Source organism: Tamandua tetradactyla, chromosome 17 (genome assembly GCF_023851605.1).
Source record: "Tamandua tetradactyla isolate mTamTet1 chromosome 17, mTamTet1.pri, whole genome shotgun sequence".
Lineage (NCBI taxonomy): Eukaryota > Metazoa > Chordata > Mammalia > Pilosa > Myrmecophagidae > Tamandua > Tamandua tetradactyla.
The window spans coordinates 45,898,712-45,920,634 of record NC_135343.1 but is presented as its reverse complement, the minus strand read 5'-3'; the positions used below and the strand labels follow the sequence as shown (position 1 = coordinate 45,920,634).

The window sequence follows — 21,923 nt, the reverse complement described above, 5'->3', positions numbered from 1 at the left end:
GGCGGGTCTTTATTAGTCTTTATTAATCTTTATTTACTGGCATCTTTTAAAAGAGGAAACATTTTGGAGAGAATCAGAAGACAGAAGACTCAGAGCTGACAGAGAGAGCAGATGTAGACGCTTGGAGAACAGTTGCTTCTGAGAACAGAGACACAGATGTTTGGTGATGCTTGGAGTCCAGCAGACATCACCATGAGATGTTAAGCAAGCCAGAACCCAGAGAGAGCCAAGGGAAGCCGAAAGATGAAAGCCATACCCAGAGAGGCAAAGTGAGGAAGCCCCACAGGAACAGAGGCTGAAAGCAAGGGAGCCCAGGAGCAGGGGACCAGCAGATGGCAGCCACGTGGATTCCCAGCTGGTATAAGTGTTCCAGGCCCATTGGCCTTTCTTGGGTGAAGATAACCTCTTGGTGGTGCCTTAATTTGGACACTTTAATTTCCTGAGAACTTGTATCTTAGTAAATTCCCTTTTTAAAAGCTATTCCATTTCTGGTCTATCACATTCTGGCAGTTTATAAACTAATAAAAGCAGTTATGGGGTTATGGGATGTTTTGGGTGTTCTTTTTTATGTTTCTTTTTATTTCATTGTTTTTGGAATAATTAAAATGTTCAAGTATCAGTTCAGATGATGAATGCACAACTATATGATGATACATTGATTGTATACTTTAGATGATTATATGGTATTTGAATATATCTCACTAAAATTACATTTAAGTGAATATATATTTAAGTAAATAGTCCCTTCAAATTGCTGTGTTTTCTAATATTGAATCCACTTGTTTTTTTTTTTGGCATGGGCCAGGTCTCTGGCATGGCAGGTGAAACCTCTGCAACTGCACCACCATTGCCCCCCTGAACCCACTTTTGTGGGTGTTTTTTGCAGTTAAAAAACCAGGAACTAACATCTATTTGTGTGTGTGCGTCAATATTATTGTATGTGCTTCACATATACTATTTTATTTCATCCTGTTGTAACCCTGTAGAATAGATATTATTGTCATATTTACCTGATATTGTGCCTCAGAGAAATTAAGTAACTAGTCTAAAGTTACATAGTAAGTGGTGGGGCTTGGATTTAAACCCAGGCAGTCTGAGTCTAGAACTCATTTTCTTTGCCACCATTCCATATTGCCTTCTACAGTGCCTCTTACTGCTTTAAACCGTGATCTAGAGTTTGCAATTCTGCTCTTACTTTTTGAAAAAAATGTTCATGACATATCATTAAGTTGCCTGTTTATGAGTTCCCATGCACTATTGATATATTTATCATTGCATGAACTTTTTTTTTTAGAATAATACAGTTTATTTCAGATAGAATATGCTGGCTCCGAATTAATTCTTTATATGCTTAGTAAATATTTCTGGAGCAGTGATTATATGTTGGCAGCAAGGATCCAACAGTGAACAAGACAAGTAACGTCTTTTTTCTCAGAGAGTTAGCTTTTAATTGGGGGAGATACGAAATAAATAAATAAGAATAAGTAGTAAAACTTCAATGCAGACAACTAAAAGAGAGTGATAGCTAGAGGAAGACAGGTTGCCTGCTTTTGTTTGGTTGATCAGAAGTGTCATTCTGAGATCAGAATGTTAAGGAGTCATGTGTATAAGCAAAGATGAGGAAAAAGAGTATTCTAGGTAAAAGAAACAGTAGTGGGAGGGCTTTGAGTTACTTTGTCTGAAGTGTTTGAAGAATAATAGTGAGGAGACTATAATAGAAGAAAATTTAGCATTTAAATTCCAATAAGTACGCCACCATCCATCTAGTTGTGCTGGCTAAAAACTTAGAAGTCATTCATTACTTTTCAGCTCTCTTTAATTCATCAACAAGTATTCCAGAGTAAATACTGTGCACAAAAGATATAATGGAAGGGAGCATGGCCCATTTGAGAGATTGCAAAAGTCTGGAACGGATGGAACATAGAACATAGAAAGCTGGTCAGATGACATAGGAAATAAGAGATAAGGAGGTAGGTGCCATATATTCAAAATGCAAATATGATCATGAAACTCCAATTTTCTCCTTCCATTTCATTAAAGATAGTGCATATTTTTCAATATTTATTTTACTCCGATGCCCAGGGTCATCTGAGTTTTTTGACCATGCTTTCCATCTTGGATCATTTAAGCAGTGTGCTAAATGGAATATGTGTGAGTTCTGGATTGTGGAATAAATTGGAATGACTTGATCAGATTTGCATTTTGAAAAGATTATTTAATATTGAAAGTGGCTGAAAGATGAGAATGGATTTGGGAGAACAATTAGTAGGCTTTTACAGTATTTCCAAGCAAGAGATGATGATTATTTGGACCAGGGGGTAATAGTAGATATGGAGAGATATGGATGAATTTGAGAGATTTTTTTGGAAGTAAAATTAACTGGAATTCCTGATATAAGATGTGAGTGAAAGGAAAGTATAATGGTGATGATTAGGTTTACAGTTTCCTTCTTGGATGATAATGTTAGTGGTCTTGATGGTTTGAGGGTGGGGAGATCATGAATTGACTTTGGATATGATTATTTTGAGGTGCCTTTGTGCTACCCAGTTATAAGGTTCAGGACATTGGATAATATATGGGTTTGAAATCAAAGAAGTGAGGTCATGGATGGAGATATAAATTTGAATATCATCAGGAAATAGGTAGTAATTAGAAACTATTGAACTTCCTGGAAGATGGCGGCTTAGTAAGACGCGCGGATCTTAGTTTCTTCTCCAGGACACCTACTAGGGGAGTAGAAACGATACAGAAAGCGCCCAAAGCCACAACAGAGATAAAAAAGACAGCGTACCCCATCCTGGAACGGCTGGCTGGCTGAGAGAAGCAGCTCGGGTGAGATCGCCGAGGCGCGCGGGCCTTACCGGGCGGGGGGGCAAGCGGCCGTAGTTACTCCCTTCCCCCTTCCCGGGCCGGCTGGGAGAATTGGAGAGGCGGTCCCCTGAAACCAAGGTGGCTGGCGCCCACACCACGCACAGCCCCCGGACCAACTGAGAGAATTGGATCGGAAACCCCCAGGCCGCGGAGAACGGTGACGGGTGGGGGAGGCCCCTTCCAAACCCGTGACTCCCGGGGAACGTGCACTCTCTCGGGCGGGCCGCTGCCGCTGGCGCCCTCCCGCCACGCTTGTTGCCCAGGGCCAAATAGGAAATTCGGACGGGCTCTTTCCCTGGCTGCGGCGACCAGCAACCCTCCCTGCGTTCAGACCCCGCTTCGGCTAGCGAACCCCCAGGACGGCGAGAGTTTTCCAAAGTTTAAGGTCCCACAGCACCTTTTACTGGTGGGACCCGCAGACAAACGTGTGCCACGAGCGCCACCTACTGGGCAGGATAAGAAAATCAGAACCCAGAGATTTCACAGAAAAATCTTCCAAACTTTTGGATCCAATACCCAGGGAAATCTGTCTAAATGCGCAGACGCCAACAGAAGATAACGGATCACGCTCAAATAATTGAAAATATGGCCCAGTCAAAGGAACAAACCAATAGTTCAAATGAGATACAGGAGCTGAGACAACTAATGCTAAATATACGAACAGAAATGGAAAACCTCTTCAAAAACGAAATCGATAAATTGAGGGAGGACATGAAGAAGACATGGGCTGAACATAAAGAAGAAATAGAAAAACTGAAAAAGCAAATCACAGAACTTATGGAAGTGAAGGACAAAGTAGAAAAGATAGAAAAAACAATGGATACCTACAATGATAGATTCAAAGAGACAGAAGATAGAATTAGTGATTTGGAGGATGGAACATCTGAATTCCAAAAACAAACAGAAACTATCGGGAAGAGAATGGAAAAATTTGAACAGGGTATCAGGGAACTCAAGGACAATATGAACCGCACAAATATACGTGTTGTGGGTGTCCCAGAAGGAGAAGAGAAGGGAAAAGGAGGAGAAAAACTAATGGAAGAAATTTTCACTGAAAATTTCCCAACTCTTATGAAAGACCTAAAATTACAGATCCAAGAAGTGCAGCGCACCCCAAAGAGATTAGACCCAAATAGGCGTTCTCCAAGACACTTACTAGTTAGAATGTCAGAGGTCAAAGAGAAAGAGAGGATCTTGAAAGCAGCAAGAGAAAAACAATCCATCACATACAAGGGAAACCCAATAAGACTATGTGTAGATTTCTCAGCAGAAACCATGGAGGCTAGAAGACAGTGGGATGATATATTTAAATTACTAAAAGAGAAAAACTGCCAACCAAGACTCCTATATCCAGCAAAATTGTCCTTCAAAAATTAGGGAGAGAAAAACCAATAAGCAAATTTATCTGGAAGGGCAGGGTGCCCCGAATTGTTAAAAACATCTTGAGGAAAAAAAAACGAAGCTGGAGGTCTCGCACTGCCTGACTTTAAGGCATATTATGAAGCCACAGTGGTCAAAACAGCATGGTATTGGCATAAAGATAGATATATCGACCAATGGAATCGAATAGAGTGCTCAGATATAGACCCTCTCATCTATGGACATTTGATCTTTGATAAGGCAGTCAAGCCAACTCACCTGGGACAGAACAGTCTCTTCAATAAATGGTGCCTAGAGAACTGGATATCCATATGCAAAAGAAGGAAAGAAGACCCATCTCTCACACCCTATACAAAAGTTAACTCAAAATGGATCAAAGATCTAAACATTAGGTCTAAGACCATAAAACAGTTAGAGGAAAATGTTGGGAGATATCTTATGGATCTTACAACTGGAGGTGGTTTTATGGACCTTAAACCTAAAGCAAGAACACTGAAGAAGGAAATAAATAAATGGGAGCTCCTCAAAATTAAACACTTTTGTGCATCAAAGAACTTCATCAAGAAAGTAGAAAGACAGCCTACACAATGGGAGACAATATTTGGAAACGACATATCAGATAAAGGTCTAATATCCAGAATTTATAAAGAGATTGTTCAACTCAACAACAAAAATACAGCCAACCCAATTACAAAATGGGAAAAAGACTTAAACAGACACCTACCAGAAGAAGAAATACGGATGGCCAAGAGGCACATGAAGAGATGCTCAATGTCCCTGGCCATTAGAGAAATGCAAATCAAAACCACAATGAGATATCATCTCACACCCACCAGAATGGCCATTATCAACAAAACAGAAAATGACGAGTGCTGGAGAGGATGCGGAGAAAGAGGCACACTTATCCACTGTTGGTGGGAATGTCAAAGGGTGCAACCACTGTGGAAGGCAGTTTGGCGGTTCCTCAAAAAGCTGAATATAGAATTGCCATACGACCCAGCAATACCATTGCTAGGTATCTACTCAAAGGACTTAAGGGCAAAGACACAAATGGACATTTGCACACCAATGTTTATAGCAGCATTATTTACAATTGCAAAGAGATGGAAACAGCCAAAATCTCCATCAACAGACGAGTGGCTAAACAAACTGTGGTATATACATACGATGGAATATTATGCAGCTTTAAGACAAGATAAACTTATGAACCATGTAATAACATGGATGGACCTAGAGAATATTATGCTGAGTGAATCCAGCCAAAAACTAAAGGACAAATACTGTATGGTCCCACTGATGTGAACGGACATTCGAGAATAAACTTGAAATATGTCATTGGTAACAGAGTTCAGCAGGAGTTAGAAACAGGGTAAGACAATGGGTAATTGAAGCTGAAGGGATACAGACTGTGCAACAGGACTAGATACAAAAACTCAAAAATGGACAGCACAATAATACCTAATTGTAAAGTAATCATGTTAAAACACTGAATGAAGCTGCATCTGAGCTATAGGGTTTTTTTTGTTTTTGTTTGCTTGTTGGTTTGTTTGTTGTTGTTGTTTTTTACTATTATTACTACTTTTATTTCTTTTCTTTATATTAACATTTTATATCTTTTTCTGTTGTGTTGCTAGTTCCTCTAAACCGATGCAAATGTACTAAGAAACAATGATCATGCATCTATGTGATGATGTTAAGAATTACTGAGTGCATATGTAGAATGGTATGATTTCTAAATGTTGTGTTAATTTCTTTTTTTTTTTCCTTTCCGTTAATAAAAAGAAAAAAAAAAATCACAATGTGATCCTATTATACATTCCCCAGAATAAGTAAAGTTAAAAAAAAAAAAAAATGAGGGAGAAATTAAAACATTCTCAGACAAAAAGTCACTGAGAGAATTTGTGACCAAGAGACCAGCTCTGCAAGAAATACTAAAGGGAGCACTAGAGTCAGAACCAAAAAGACAGAAGAGAGAGATATGGAGAAGAGTGTAGAAAGAAGGAAAGTCAGATATGATATATATATAATACAAAAGGCAAAATGGCAGAGGAAAATATTATCCAAACAGTAATAACACTAAATGTTAATGGACTGAATTCCCCAATCAAAAGACATAGATTGGCAGAATGGATTAAAAAACAGGATCCTTCTATATGCTGTCTACAGGAAACACATCTTAGACCCAAAGATAAACATAGGTTGAAAGTGAGAGGTTGGGAAAAGATATTTCATGCAAATAACAACCAGAAAATAGCAGGAGTGGCTATACTAATATCCAACAAGTTAGACTTCAAATGTATAACAATTAAAAGAGACAAAGAAGGACACTATATACTAATAAAAGGAACAATTAAACAAGAAGACATAACAATCATAAATATTTATGCACCGAACCAGAATGCCCCAAAATACGTGAGGAATAGAAACTATTGGGATAGATAAATTTGTTTAGGGAGGGAATAGAGAAGGAAATGAGAACTTTGAGGAACTCAGTGTTTAATGCCTGGTTAGAGTAGATTAGCCTGCAAAGGTAAAGTTCAGCTCGAGACGTGGGAAAACAGTCGGGGGTATAGAAGACAAAGGAAAGAGAGTTTCAAGATGGAATATGTGATCAAAAAAGTCATTTGGTTCTGGGCTGATTTGTAAAATGAATTTTGAAAAATATCCATCATCATTAATGAATTGGAAAGAGAAGATTGGAGTATAATGAGCATATTTGCATTTTGAAAAGATTATTCTGGTTTCAGTATGAACCATAGAATGTGGAGGCAGGTGCAGAGCATAGGAGGTATTCCTGGTGGAGTGATGGGGAGACTAAAACCATATTTAGACAGGCTGAAGAGTGAGTGGGAGGTAAGATATATATATGAGATAGAGGAAAGAGAAAGGAAGTACTCCTTCATAAAACTCATGTTTTGATATAATGACGTGATGAAAACGTCGGGGTCCCAGTTTTTTCTTCTACAGAACAGCATAAGCACTGTTAATTTAGCCCAAGGGATCTTTGTGCGTTATTTAATGAAATTGATAACAATAAGGGATCTTAAGAAGTCTTCCTTTTCATTTTCCTGTTTCTTCTCAGGAATTATATTACGTGTTTTGAAATTTCAGAGAAAGTTCTAAGTTTCTTATGAAGAAAAGAGGAAAATAATAGGTTGGTCAGCCGCTATTTAAATAAACACTGTTTTTGGTGCCTTTAAAATTTGTAACATTGTACAGAAGTGCTGCAAAATAAACCTTTTATATTATGCTTTGTAGATATATATAATTCCAGTAAATCCTCACAGTAATCTTGAGTAGTTGATGTTATTAGCTGCGTTTCATAACTGAAGCTCCCAAGGGGCAACTGACTTGTTGAATATCCTATGACATTATGTAGCAGAATCAGAACTCAAATTTCAGTCCTCTTATATAACAAGGTCTAATGCTGGCCTATGTTTTCTTTATTTTTTATTTTTTAATTTTTTACATGGGCAGTCACTGGGAATCGAACCTGGGTCCTCTGGCATGGCAGGCAAGTGTTCTTGCCGCTGAGCCACCATGGCCCGCCCTGCCTATGTTTTCTTAATTAAGAAAATTAATCCAGAAACTTAGTATGACAAAGAACACCATTGAAGTTCTACACAAATTATGATTAGATTTAGTTAGATTAATTTAGAGTAGACTTAGTTCAAAGTAGTTATGAACAATTAATTATTATTAATTATCCTTGTAGCTGACAGAAGCCAAAAAAAGAAGAAAGAAATCTGCATGGTTTGGGATGCTTTTTGAAATCAAGCCTTCTCAATTATTAAGTATGTTAACTAGGTTTTCAAAGTCTTGGACTTATGACTTGAAATTGACTATTGGCTACCAAGGGAAATTGGAGATGATTTTCAAATGGTCATGAGTCCTTTATTTAGGGAAAGCCTGGCTAAGAAGAAATAAAATGGTTAGTACTCTGGAGGGAGAATATGAAATAAATAGTAAGAAGCGTCACAGATAAAGTGCTTATTGTGTTGCAGGCATTAGTTTAAGCATTTACTTATATTAGTTTATTATAATAGTTACTCTTATAAACCCCAATTTACAGGTAAGAAAATTGAGGTATATAGAGATTAAGAAACTTTCCCACATTTGTACAGCTAGAGCTAGAATTTGAAGCTAAGCAGTCTGACTCCAGGGTCAGAATCTAGTCTCTCTTTAAAAAAAAAATTTTTTTATTATCAAACCAAAACAACATACAAACATGAACGTTCTTAATATTCAAACATCCTGTGCATGGTGTACAATCAATGGCCCACAATATCATCACATAGTAGTGTATTCAACACCATAATCATTTTTTAAACGTTTGTATCACTGCAGAAAAAGAAATAAAAAGAAAAAAGAAAAAACTCCCTACACATACCATACTCCTTACCCCTTCCTCTCACTGACCACTAGTATTTCCATCTACTTGATAGATTTTAACCTGTGTTCCTCTATTTCTTTTCTGTACCCCTTACCACTCCCTTTCATTGTTCACCAGTATTGTCTACTCAATTTATTTTAACAATTGTTACCTCTATTATTTATTTATTTTTAATCCATAATTTTTATTCATCTGTCAATTTGTAGATAAAAGGAGCATCAGACAGAAGGTTTTCACAATCACGTAGTCACATTGTGACTATACATTATAGATTTATAAATATAAATCTATACAGTATAGATTTATCTTCAAGAAACATGGTTATTGGAACACATCTCTATAGTAGTAGGCACGTCCCTCTAGCCTCTCTAATATGCCTTATACTAAAAAGGGGATAGCTATAAAATGTGTAAGAATAACCTCCAGAATAACCTCTCAACTCTGTTTGAAATCTCTCAGCCACTGACATTTTATTTTGTCTCATTTCTCTCTTCCCCTTTTTGGTCAAGAAGGTTTTCTCAGTACCTTGATGCTGAGTCCCAGCTCATTCTAGGATTTCTGTCCCACATTGCCAGGAAGGTTTACACCCTGGGAGTCATGTCCCAAATTCAGAGGAGGAGGGCAGTGAGTTTTCTTGCCATCTTGGCTGAGAGAGAGATAGGCCACATCTGAGCAACAACAGAGGTTCTCTGGGGGTGACTCTTAGGCCTAATTTTAAGTAGGCTTAGCCTGTCCTTTGCAGGGATAAGTTTCATATGAACAAACCCCAAGATTGAGGGTTCAGCCTATTGATTTGTTTGTCCCCACTTCTTGCGAGAATATCAGGAATTCTCCAAATGGGGAAGTTGAATTTTCCCTCTTTCCCACCACTCACCCATGGGATCTTTGCCAATACTTTTTTATTCACTGTTCAGATCACTCTGGGATTTATCAGGGCATCACTCTGGACAAACCTGCAACATCTTATGCCCTATTCAAGGTTCCATGTACTTATGGTGTTCAATTAAACTGTCCATATATGTTATATTAGGAAATGCGCTAGTCAAAATATAAATTTTGTACCAAATAAACATTTTTGCTTTCATCTCACGCATAAGTTAAAGGTTTAAAATATGAATTACCATCTATTTTCAACACCCTGCAGTATTGACATTACTTTGTTCTTCCTCATGCAAAAATATTTTTTAATTTGTAACATTTAGTCACTATCATTGTACATTCTAGTCATTCCTAGATTATACCATCTCACATCTTTATCGTCTATCTTTCCTTCTGATTTCATTTGTGCCTCCAGCCTCCTCCCTCTATCATTCTCACATTCAGCTTCATTCAGTGTACTAACATTATCATGCTCCAATGAGGTAATATTGTGCTATCCATTTCTGAATTTTTACAATCAATCCTGTGGCACAATCTGTATCCCTTCAGTTACAATTACCCAAAATCTACCCTTTTTCTATATCCTGATGACCTCTGTTCTTAACTGAAATTCTCCTCTTGTTTCTGTCTAATCTCACTCAGCATAATGTTCTCAAGGTCCATCCATGTTGTTACATACTTCATGACTTTATTCTGTCTTACAACTGCATAATATTCTATCATATATATGTACCACAGCTTGTCTGTTGATGGACATTTTGACTGTTTCCATCTCTTGGCAATTTTCAATAATGCTGCTATAAACATTGGTGTGCAGATGTCCATTTGTGTCCTTGCCCTCATGTCCTCTGAGTAGATACCTAGCAATGATATTGCCGGGTCATATGGCAATTCTATACTTAGCTTCCTGAGGAACCATCAAACTGCCTTCCACAGAGGTTGTGCCATTTGACATTCCCACCAGCAGTGAATAAGTGTGCCTCTTTCTCCACATCCTCTTCAGCACTTGTTGTTTTCTGTTTTATTGACAATGGCCATTTTGGTGGGGGTGAGATGATATCTCTTTGTGGGTTTGGTTTGCATTTCCCTAATAGCCAGGGAAGTTGAGCATCTTTTCATGTGCCTTTTGGCCATTTGTATTTCCTCTTCTGAGAAGTGTCTGTCCATGTCTTTTGCCCATTTTGCAATTGGGTTGTCTGTCTTTTCTGTTGTTGAATTGAACAATCTCTTTATATATTCTGGATACTAGACCTTTATCTGACATATCATTTCCAAATATTGTCTCCCATTGTGTAGGCTGCCTTTTTACTTTCTTGATGAAGTTCTTTGATGCACAGACGTGTTTAATTTTGAGGAGTTCCATTTATTTATTTCTTTCTTCAATGCTCATGCTTTGAGTGTTAGATCTAGGAAACCGCCTCCTATTATAATATTTATAAAATATTTCCTACATTTTTTTCTAAAAGTTTTCTTGTCTTAGATCTAATGTTTAGGTCTTTGATTCATTTTGAGTTAATTTTTGTATAGGATGTGAGATAAAGATCCCCTTTCATTCTTTTGCACATGGATATCCAGTTCTGTAGGCACCTTTTCTATATTTTATATATACTTGTGTTTTTTGTATATATGATATACAATTTGAAAAAGATTGGACTCATGGTATATTAATTTACTATCTTGCTTTTTTCCCATTAGACTTTATGCTATATGAATTTCTTGTGTCAAGGAGATATTTTATTGATTTTATTACCATTCACTGGTGACTGAACATTTGGTTTGTTTCCAAATTTGGCAATCACAAAAATTGAATTATTACTGTACAATAAATATCTTGATACTTATTGCTCATTTATATTCCAGAATTGATATACAAATGCCTGTCCTCATTTTAACTCATCCTTGATATAACGTTGAGAAGAATTTACTAATCTTATAGAACCAGAGTTATATTTAATTATTGTTCTAATTGCTATTTGTTTTTTGTTCGTTTGTTTTCTTTGGTTCTTTATTTGCTCAAGGTGGCATAAAAGTTTGAAAGTAAATAGAGGAGTTAACATGATTTTAAAAAGAACTTTTTTTTCAAGTGAGGAATGCATTGTCTGAGACTATAATGAAGGCGATGGTCAACATACATATCAATAAGTATATTGGTCTGATATGAAATAGAATCTTTGTCATCTAGGCTGATTACACAGACGGTTAAAAGCCTTTTATAGTTTCTCACTAAGAACAAACAAATAATCCAAGAAAACATTGTCATTATAAGAGAGCGAAAACCAAATTCTTGTTTTGCGTGAAGAAACATCTGATACGAAAACTATTAAAAATCTTATAAAATGATAAATCTTAGCCAACCTTAACTAAACCCCAAAAAGTTCACTTCCACTGAGAGTTCTACAACTTTCTATATCCATCCGTTTTGTCTTACACATTCCTGTTTTTCGTTCTGCAATAACCAGTTATTTTACTTTAGGGAAAAAAGTACTCAATTTTTTCTTAACAGACACACCTCCTGCAGACTTTACATATTTAAATTACCAGAAAAGATCTTCCACTCAATCTTCAAGCCAACATCCTACAAAACTCAATTCTTTTTTTTTTTGGTTTTTTATTTCTTTTTTTGTGAAAAATAGCAAACATTCAAAAAAGCAATAAATTTCAAAGTGCACTGCAACAATTAGTTGTGAAATAGATTTCAGGTTTGGTATGGTTACAATTCCACAATTTTAAGTTTTTACTTCTAACTGCTCTAAGATATTGGAGACTAAAAGAAATACCAATATAATGATTCAGCAGTCATACTCATTTGTTAAACCCTACCTTCTCTGTATAACTCCACCACCACCTCTGATCTTTCTCTCATTCTTTAGGAGTATTTGGGGTATTCTAACTTTTTCATGTTGGAATCGGCTGTTGCTAATATGGAATAGAGAGATGGAATTAGTTGATGTTCTGAAGAGGCTGGCCCCTCTGCATTTCAGGGCTTAATCTGGTCCAGGGACCCATTTGGAGGTTGTAAGTTTCTGGAACCTACAACCTTTCTGCATGGAACCTTTGTAGATTGTTATATAACTTCCTAGGTATTCTTTGGGATTGACAGGAATGATTTTGGTTGGGGTTTGGCAAGTTATGGTATATGGCAATGTCTAACTGAAGCTTGCATGAGTGACCTCCAGAGTAGCCTCTCGACTCTGAACTCCCTCAGCCACTGTTACCTTATTTGTTACACTTCTTTTCCCCATTTTGGTCAGGATGACATAGTTGATCCCACAGTGCCAGGGACAGACTCATTTGTGGAAGTCATCTCCCATGCTGCTAGGGAGATTTTCACCCCTGGATGTCATGTCGCATGTGGGGGGGGGGAGGGGGCACCAATTGCTATTTAATTCTGGTGAGGTTGAACATTTAAAAATACATTTGTTTCAGATTTTTAAATTTTACATGAGTTACCTATTTGTAATTTTCTGCACATTTACTATGGTGGTATTTATGATTTTTATTGATTTTTGAGAACTTTTTGCGCACTGAGGATATGACATTATCAGATGTGTTTGCAAATATCTCTCTTTTTATTTTTGTTCATGGGTTTTTTAGTACTTAGAAATTTTAAAGTTTACGTATGTAGTACATTTACCTTATTTAAAAGTTTTCTTCCATTCCTTACATGCTGATTTTCACATAGCCAAAGACTTCATCTGACATACCATTTTATTCTTTTGCTATAATAGAATGGCAAAATTCGTAAATATTTATCTATATTATTTATTTTAATTTTGGTAAGCTATGCATAAATAACATAAGTTTAGCCATTTTTAACCATTGTAAATATAGAATTCAGTGGAATTAATTACCTTTCTAATGTTGTGCAGTCATCAATACTACCATCAGTATTGGCTGTTTCCAAAACTTTCCATCTTATTGAGCAGAACCTCCATACCCATTAAGCAATTATACACCCCTCTATCCCATCCCTCATTCCCCATTTCCCCCAGTCTCTGGTAACCACTAATTCACTATCTCTATGAATGTAAGTATTCTGGATTTTTCATTTAAATAGAATGATACAATATTTACCCCTTTGTGGCTGACTTATTTGACTTAGAATAATGTTTTCAAGGTTCATCTATGTTGTAATATATATCAGAACTTCATTTCTTTTTATGGCTGAGTAATATTCTAATATGTGCATATATCATAATTTTGTTTAACTGTTCATCTGTTGATGGATATTTGTATTGTTTTCACTTATTGCCTATGGTGAATAATACCACTGTGAACATTGTTACCAGAGAGGCCGTGGATTCTTTTGCCTGATGCGCTTAATTAATCCATTCCTGAGCCAGCAGGGTTTCAAAGAGAGAAAGAGTGTAATATTATATACATAGTAATAGAGCATATGACCTATCGACCCCAATCTGTCTCCCTGAACTACCATAATTCTGATAGTTTTATTAGAAAAAAAGATAGGCAGGGTTAGAATAATGAGCATCGTGGCCCTAGATGATGTAATTATTGAGCATGTACAAATTGATTACATGTTTAGAGAACACATATAAGAAAATGGTGCAATGAGGTATAAGGTATAAGTGACTTGTCAGGCAGAACTACTTTGGTGATAATGTCTCCGTTATCAAGATAACTTTGGATAACTAGTTCTGAGCTGACCCAAGACCTTTCGTTAATAAACATTAGGGGCTGTCTTTAGCAATTACAAGGCTCTAAAGTTGAAAAACTAGATGATTGGATACAAATGAAGATTAGTCACAAGGTTTTTACAATCACAGGGGCAGAAGATAAAGGCTATACAATCATTATCAGAGATCAAGGCAGTTAGATTACAATTTAGAAATTTCAGATAATTTCTCTGTTATTCCAATTTACCAAAAAGTAAAAAGGAAGAGCTGTATAATGATTCAGTAATCAAAATTATCCTTTAAATCCTTATTTCTCAGTTACAATGTACCAAAAATATATTTACTTTAAAAGGTTGGAAATAGAAGCAGGACAGATGACGTTTTATAAGGCAAACACAATTCAAGTTGAAGAGCATTAAATGGAAAAAAAAGAAGGGTATTTTGTATTGATATCAATTTTTAACCCCCAGAAAGACAAATAGCCTTTCTATAGGGAACAAGGAAGGATCTCTGTGTTACTTAGGGTTCTCTAGAGAAACAGAATCAACGGGAAATATTTGTAAATATAAAATGTATAAAAGTGCCTCACATAACTGTGGGAATGTAGTGTTCAAAATCTGTAGGGCAGGCTGTGAAGCTGACGATTCCAATAGAGGGTTTGTATAAACTCCACAGAAGAGGCTCACCAGTCGAAGCAGGAAGAGAGACTGTATCTTCTGAATCCTCCTTAAAAGGCTTTCAGTGATTAGATTTAGCATCACTCATTGCAGAAGACACTCCCCATTACAAATGGAATCAGCTGTGGATGCAACTGATATGATCATGATTTAATTCTATGAAATGTCCTCATAGCAATAGACAGGTCAGCACTTGCTCAACCATACAGGCAGGTATCACCGCCTGGCCAAGTTGACACATGATCCTGACCATGACAGTCCACCCCTTGTCAGCTTGGCAGCTATACTCATCATGTTAAACCATACCTAATTTCTAAATAGAAAACAATAAAAGAGACTTTTTTTCCTCACCTAACAATACTCACCTGTCCTGAATATAACGGAAACACATTCAGTCTCCCCAGAATAGGGTGCAAGTGCTTGGGTAATATTCATTCGTAAAGTTGATATCTTACAACTTAAATAGTATAACATGAACAAAACAGCATTACAATCCTTGTTTCTGTGAGTGATCATGGTCATAGTTCATATTTATCATTACCTTCTTCACACCCATTCCATGTTCCCTTTATCCTCAGCAAGCACTTCAGTTGGATGTGGTTCTTTGCCTGGTGGGGTGACCCAAACCTTCATTCCTGAAGTTTCAGAGCCATTGGTAGTTCTGTCTGGATTGGGTTGTTGCAGTTTTCCATTGGTTTTAATCACAGAGCGTGGTAGTACTAAAAGACACTCTAGGGGATCACCTATATTCCAGGAAAACTCGCCTTTACCTCCATTGTGTAGTTGCAGCCCTATTTCCCCCTGATAGTGAGGGCCATCACCCCTCCAGTAACGTAATCTACTTCTTGGCTTGTTGATTCAGGGGCATGAGTAGCCCAAAGTGAACAGGTGGCAGTCTTAGATTCCAGTTCGATGGAATCATTGTTGTTTCTCCTGGTGGAAGCACTCCCTCTTTTGGAACTAAAACCTGTAGACCAGCAGAGCTCAAGGTTGCAGTGACAGGAAGCAAAAATTTTCCTAGTGAATCACTAGGAGTAATCATTATCAGAGATCAAGGCAGTTAGATCACAATGTGAGTGGTACCACTCCCATTTCCATCCTTGGTTTCTGGACCCATGGATCCTGGCTATAGGAGAAACAGCACCATATATTGGACACTGATTCAGAGCATACACAGCTTCCTGGAGAACATTACCCCAGCCCTTCAAGGTATTGCCACCTGGTTGGCACTGTAATTGAGTTTTCAAAAGGTTTTTCCACTGTTGTCAATCCAGCTGCTTCTGGATGATGGGGAACATGGTAAAACCAGAGAATTCTACAAGTATGTGTCCATTCCTGCACTTCATTTACTGTGAAGTGTGTTCCTTGATTAGAAGCAATGCTGTGTGAAATACCATGATGATGGATGAGGCATTCTGTAAGCCTACGGATGGTAGTTTTGGCAGAAGCGTTGTGTGCAGGGAAAGCAAACCCATATCCAGAGTATGTGTCTATTCCCATTAGAACAAATGGCTGTCCCACCCATGAAGGGAGTGGTCCAGTGTAATCAACCTGCCACCATGTAGCCAGCTGGTCACCTCGGGGAGTGGTGCCATATTGGAGCCTGAGAGTAGGTCTCTGCTGCTGGCAGATTGGGCACTCAGCAGTGGCTGTAGTCAGGCCAGCCTTGGTGAGTGGAAATCCATATTGCTGGGTAATGACAGGAGTTGTTGGGGAAAGAAGCTGACTGGTATCCACAGAGTGGGTCATCTTATCCACTTGATTATTAAAACCTTCCTCTGCTGAAGCCACCCTCTGCTGTGCATTCACATGGGACACAAATATCTTCATGCTCTTAGCCCACTCAGAAAGGCCTATCCACATACCTCTTCCCCAGACCTCTTTGTCACCAATTTTCCAGTTATAGTCTTTCCAAGTCCCTGACCATCCAGCCAAACCATTAGTAACAGCCCCTGAGTCAGTATAAAAAGCACTTCTGGCCATGTCTCTTTCCAAGCAAAATGATCAACCAGGTGCATTGCTCGAAGTTCTGCCCACTGGGAGGATTTCCCCTCACCACTGTCCTTCAAGGACACCCTAGAAAGGGGTTATAGTGCTGCAGCTGCCCATTTTTGGATGATACCTGCATATCGTGCCAAACCATCTGTAAATCAGGCCCGAGTTTTCTCTTCCTCAGTCAATTCACTGTAAGGAACTCCCCAAGAGGCCATCGCTCTGGTCTGGGAAAGAGAAGGTAATGTGGCAGGAGTGAGACCATGGGCATTTAGGCGACTCCCTCACATAACTTGTGCCATATCGGAGACTGAGTGTGGGTCTTTGTGGCTGTCAGATTGGGCAGTCAGCAGTGGCTGTAGTCAGGTCAGCCTTGGTGAGTGGAAGTCCATGTTGCTGAGCCCATGCATAACCTCCATCCCTACCACCATGGCCACTTTGTTCATGAGCCCATTGGGCAATGACAGGAGTTCATTGCCCTGTCTCTGACCCTATCTCGCATATACCATTTCCATTTTACAATGGAGTGCTGCTGCGCATGCCCAGCTTTATGGCGGGTCCGACCACACCCAGCTCATGATAGACAACTCAGTAACTTGGTATGGTGGTAACTTGGTGGCCCAAGGTTAAGCATTCAGTCTCTACTAAGGCCCAGTAGCAGACCAAAAGCTGTTTCTCAAAAGGAGAGTAGTTATCTGCAGCAGATAGTAAGGTTTTGCTTTAATCCTAAGGGTCTGTGTTGTGATTCTCCTATAGGAGCCTGCCAAAGGCTCCAAACAGCATCTCTGTTTGCCACTGACACTTCCAGTACCTTTGGATCTGCTGGATCATATGGTCACAGAGCCTCCTCTTGTTCAGGTCCCCATTCAAAATTAGCAACTTTTCTGGTCACTCGATAAATGGGCCAGAGCAGCACACCCAAATGAGTACTGTGTTGTTGCCAAAATCCAAAGAGACCTACTAGGCATTGTGCCTCTTTTTTGGTTTGTAGGAGGGGCCAGATGCAGCAACTTATCCTTCACCTTAGCAGGGATATCTTGACATGCCCCACACCACTGGACACCTAGAAATTTCACTGAGATGGAAGGCCCCTGTATTTTCGTTGGATTTATTTCCCATCCTCTGACATGGAAATGCCTTACCAGTAAGTCTAGAGTAGTTGCTAGTTCTTGCTCACTAGGTCCAATCAACATGATATCAATATAATGGACAAGTGTGATGTCTTGTGGGAGGGAGAAACAATCAAGGTCCCTGCAGAAAAGATTGTGACATAGGGCTGGAGAATTGATATACCCCTGAGGTAGGACAGTGAAAGTTATATTGCTGACCTTGCCAGCTGAAAGCAAACTCTTTCTGCTGGTCATTACTAACAGCTATTGAGAAAAAAGCAATTGCCAGATCAATAGCTGCATACCAGGTACCAGGGGATGTATTGATTTGCTCAAGCCTTGCTACCACATCTGGAACAGCAGCTGCAACTGGAGTTACCACCTGGTTGAGCTTAACGATAATCTGTTGTCATCCTCCAAGATCCATCTGTTTTCTGCACAGGCCAAATAGGAGAGCTGAATGGGGATGTGGTGGGAATCACCACCCCTATATCCTTCAAGTCCTTAAGACTGGCAGTAATCCCTGCAATCTCTCCAGGCATCCAGTAATGTTTCTGATTTACTATTTTGCTAGGTAGGGGCAGTTCTAGTGAGAAAAAAGTTCCACTTTCCCTTTCCCACCATAATAGCCCTCACTACATGAGTTTCAGAGGCAGTATGTGGGGTCTGCCAGTTGCTCAGTATGTCTATTCCAATTATACATTCTGGAACTGGGGAAATAACTGCAAAATGAGAATGGGAGCCCACTGAATCCACTGTGAGATGGACCTGAGTTAAATCTCCATCGATCACCAGCCCCCACTCTGACTGGTAGACCAGAGTGGCATTTTGGATCCCCTGGAATTAATGTCACTTCTGAACCAGTATCAAATAATCCCCGAAATATCTGATCATTTCCTTTTCCCCAGTGCACAGTTACCCTGGTGAAAGGCTGTATGTCTCCTTGGGGAAGGTTTGGAGGAAGGTTAACCGTATAAATTTGTGGGAATATAACAGGGTTCTCCCCAAAAGGGACCTGGCCTCCCCTTCATTCGAGGAGCTTTGGGTCTGTAATCTGTCTCAAGTCTGGGTGTTGATTACGGGGCCATGTGTTTTTGTAATTCAAGTTAGACGTTTGTTCACTTGACCTAGAACTCTTTTGTTTATACAGCTCAAACAAGAATTCAGTCAACTGCCCATCTATTGTATTTCTAGGTACCCCATGATTTAGTAGCCAATGCCACAGATCTCTGCAAGTCAAATTATTTTGATTCCTGCTTTGAGTTCGCTCAAAGTTTGCTGTCTATTATAATAGTTACTCCACCCTTTCTTTGGCGATTAAGTGCTGCCACCTGGCTTCTGCCAACTTGGGATCCAGTCATCCCCATCATGTTTAAGGATTCCAGCTCAGTGACAGCAGTTCCCACAGTAATATCTTACCTACAGAGAAGTGTAACTACAGAGCTCTTCAGGGTTGATGGTGCTAGTCTCACAAATTTATTTTTCACCATTGTGGTGAAAGGTGCATCCTCTGGACATTTCTGGGTTGTAAGAACAGGCTTTTCATGATGTCCACTCTAACATTCCAATCTCTCTAAGCCTCTGGATTCCCTCATCTACATTATACCAGGGCAGTTCTGGCATTTCAACCTCAGGTAATGTCAGCTACCTTTTGATCCATGTTTCAGCCATCCAGCCAAACAAACTATTAATGCCTTTTCTAACCTCTCAAGCTATAACATTGAATGCAGAATCTCTGCTTAGTGGGAATTTATCAATAAGTTCACCCTGCTCCAGCCTTATATTCTTCCCATCATTATCCCACACCCTTAAAATCCATTGTCACACATATTTGCCTGATTTCTGTCTATATAAATCAGAAAACTCACTCAGTTCTTTTGGAGTATAATGTACTTCCTCATGTGTGATACTTCGTACCTCACCTTTAGGGGTCAGTTGGGACTTTAGTCCTAGTTATAGATCTGGAAGAAATGAGGGGTGGTGGGAGTGGGTCATGAAAAAATTAGAAGTATCTTCTAAGCCATTTGCTTCAGGGCATTCATTTGCAGTTTCATTTGGTGGAACAGGATTAATCACTCTAGGGGTAATCCCTTCAAGTGGAGGTTGAGTGGCCAACTCCTCAAGGCAGGCTGGAAGTCGGGTGGCTATGTCTTCAGGGCAATTATTACAGGGTTATCTAGAGAAGACTCAGCATGGCTTGTCTAGAGAAGACTCAGCATGAGGTTTTAACCTCGCCACCAACATCATTATCAATCCATATGTCCCCATCCCATTTTTCAGGGTCCCACTCCTTTCCAATCAATGCCCTTACTTTAATGGCAGACACCTTACAAGATTGAGATTTCAGTCCACGTTGTAAAGTTGCTACTCTAACAATAAGATGCTGAGTCTAATTTTCTGAGATCTCAAGTCTATGGCTACATGAAATAAGATTTTCCTTCATGACACTCATAGAAACTTTTACATCTGTTAGACGGCGCTTAAGCTTCTCATTTGAAGCCTTAAGCCCATCCCTTTCACTCATTAATGTATACAGTGTATCTGACAACAACCAACCAATGTCTCTGTACCTCCTATTTCAACAAAACTCCGTAAAGGTGTCAAAAACATCTTCCAGAGCCTGGCTTTTGTACAAGCGAAGCATTAGAAGAATCAAACGGTGATATTTTGACTATCTCTTTTGCCACCTCACTCTATGGATTGGGAGTGCCATTCTGATTATAGGAATCAGAGTCATTAGTGCCTTTGAGTCTAAGAATCAACAGGAAATATTCATAAATATAAATTTATAAAAGTGACTCACTTTTTCTATGTGGGAACGTAGTGTCCAAAATCTGTGGGGCAGGCTATGAAGCTGACAATTCTGAAGAGGGTCTGTCTGGACAAACTCCACAGGAGAGGCTCAGCAGCTGAAGCAGGAAGAGAGCCTGTCTCTTCTGAATCCTCCTTAAAAGGCTTCCAGTGATTAGATTAAGTATCACTCATTGCAGAAGGCACTCCCCTTGGCTAATTACCAATGGAATCAGCTGTGGGTATAGCCAATGTGATCATGATTTAATTCTATGAAATGTCCTCATAGCAAAAGACAGGCCAGCACTTAGCCAACCAGACAAACAGGTACCACTACCTGACCAAGTTGACACATGAACCTGACCATGGCAATCAGTATGCATAAAGCAAAAATTGTTTCTAATAAGAAGAGAAATTGAATAATCACATCAATACAAGAGAAGTCAGCATATAGGAATTGAAAGATCAGGTAGATAACAAGTAACAGAATTACCATGAAGAGAAGTTGAATATCAAAATCAATGTGTTTGTTTTAATAGTGAGGTATACCCCTTTGTATCTTGCCCATAGTTACTATATCCTACATTATTTAAGTTTACTTATTTGTTATATGTGTTCCATATGCTATGATATGAATTTTATTTGTAATTTTTTTGCTGTATTTATGCTTATTTTCTCTGCCATATTCCTTGTGTTATTTAGTTTCGTTTTTTCCTTGTTGTTTAATCAGACTGTACCAAGATTTGTCTGTTTTCATTACTTCATTTTTAACAGAGGCTTTTGGTTTATTTGATCAAATCTTATATTTCTTCTTAAGTCATTAGTTTCTGCTTTTGACTTCAATTTCATTCTCTCTTATGGTTTATTTTTCTGTTCTTTTCCTTGCTTTGTAAGTAAATCCTTAGTTTGTTCATTTTCAGTCTGTTGTGCTTTCTAAAGTTTGAATATAAAGATGAATTTTTAAATAGCTTTAGTCATATACCATGGGTTTTGTTATGAAGTATATCAATGTTGTTAATTTTTAAATGATCTTCAATGTCAATTGTTTCTCCTTTAACCGCAGAGTTTTTAGAAGTGTGTTTTTTAAATTATCAAGTGTTAAAAGTGTAGATATGCTTATTGAGCCCTCTCTACTTCGGCTCTTCCCTGGTAAATCTGATGTTACCTTGTACCAGGAAAATGCTTTCTAGGAAGCCTT

At 38.5% G+C, this 21,923-nt stretch overlaps 1 protein-coding gene across 6 annotated transcripts in view; it reads left to right on the top strand.

Moving 5' to 3' along the window:
- The window catches only part of EXOC6B (exocyst complex component 6B), an 870,074-nt gene that overhangs the window by 510,763 nt on the left and 337,388 nt on the right, over positions 1 to 21,923 (top strand). The gene's annotated exons all lie outside the window — the stretch shown is intronic.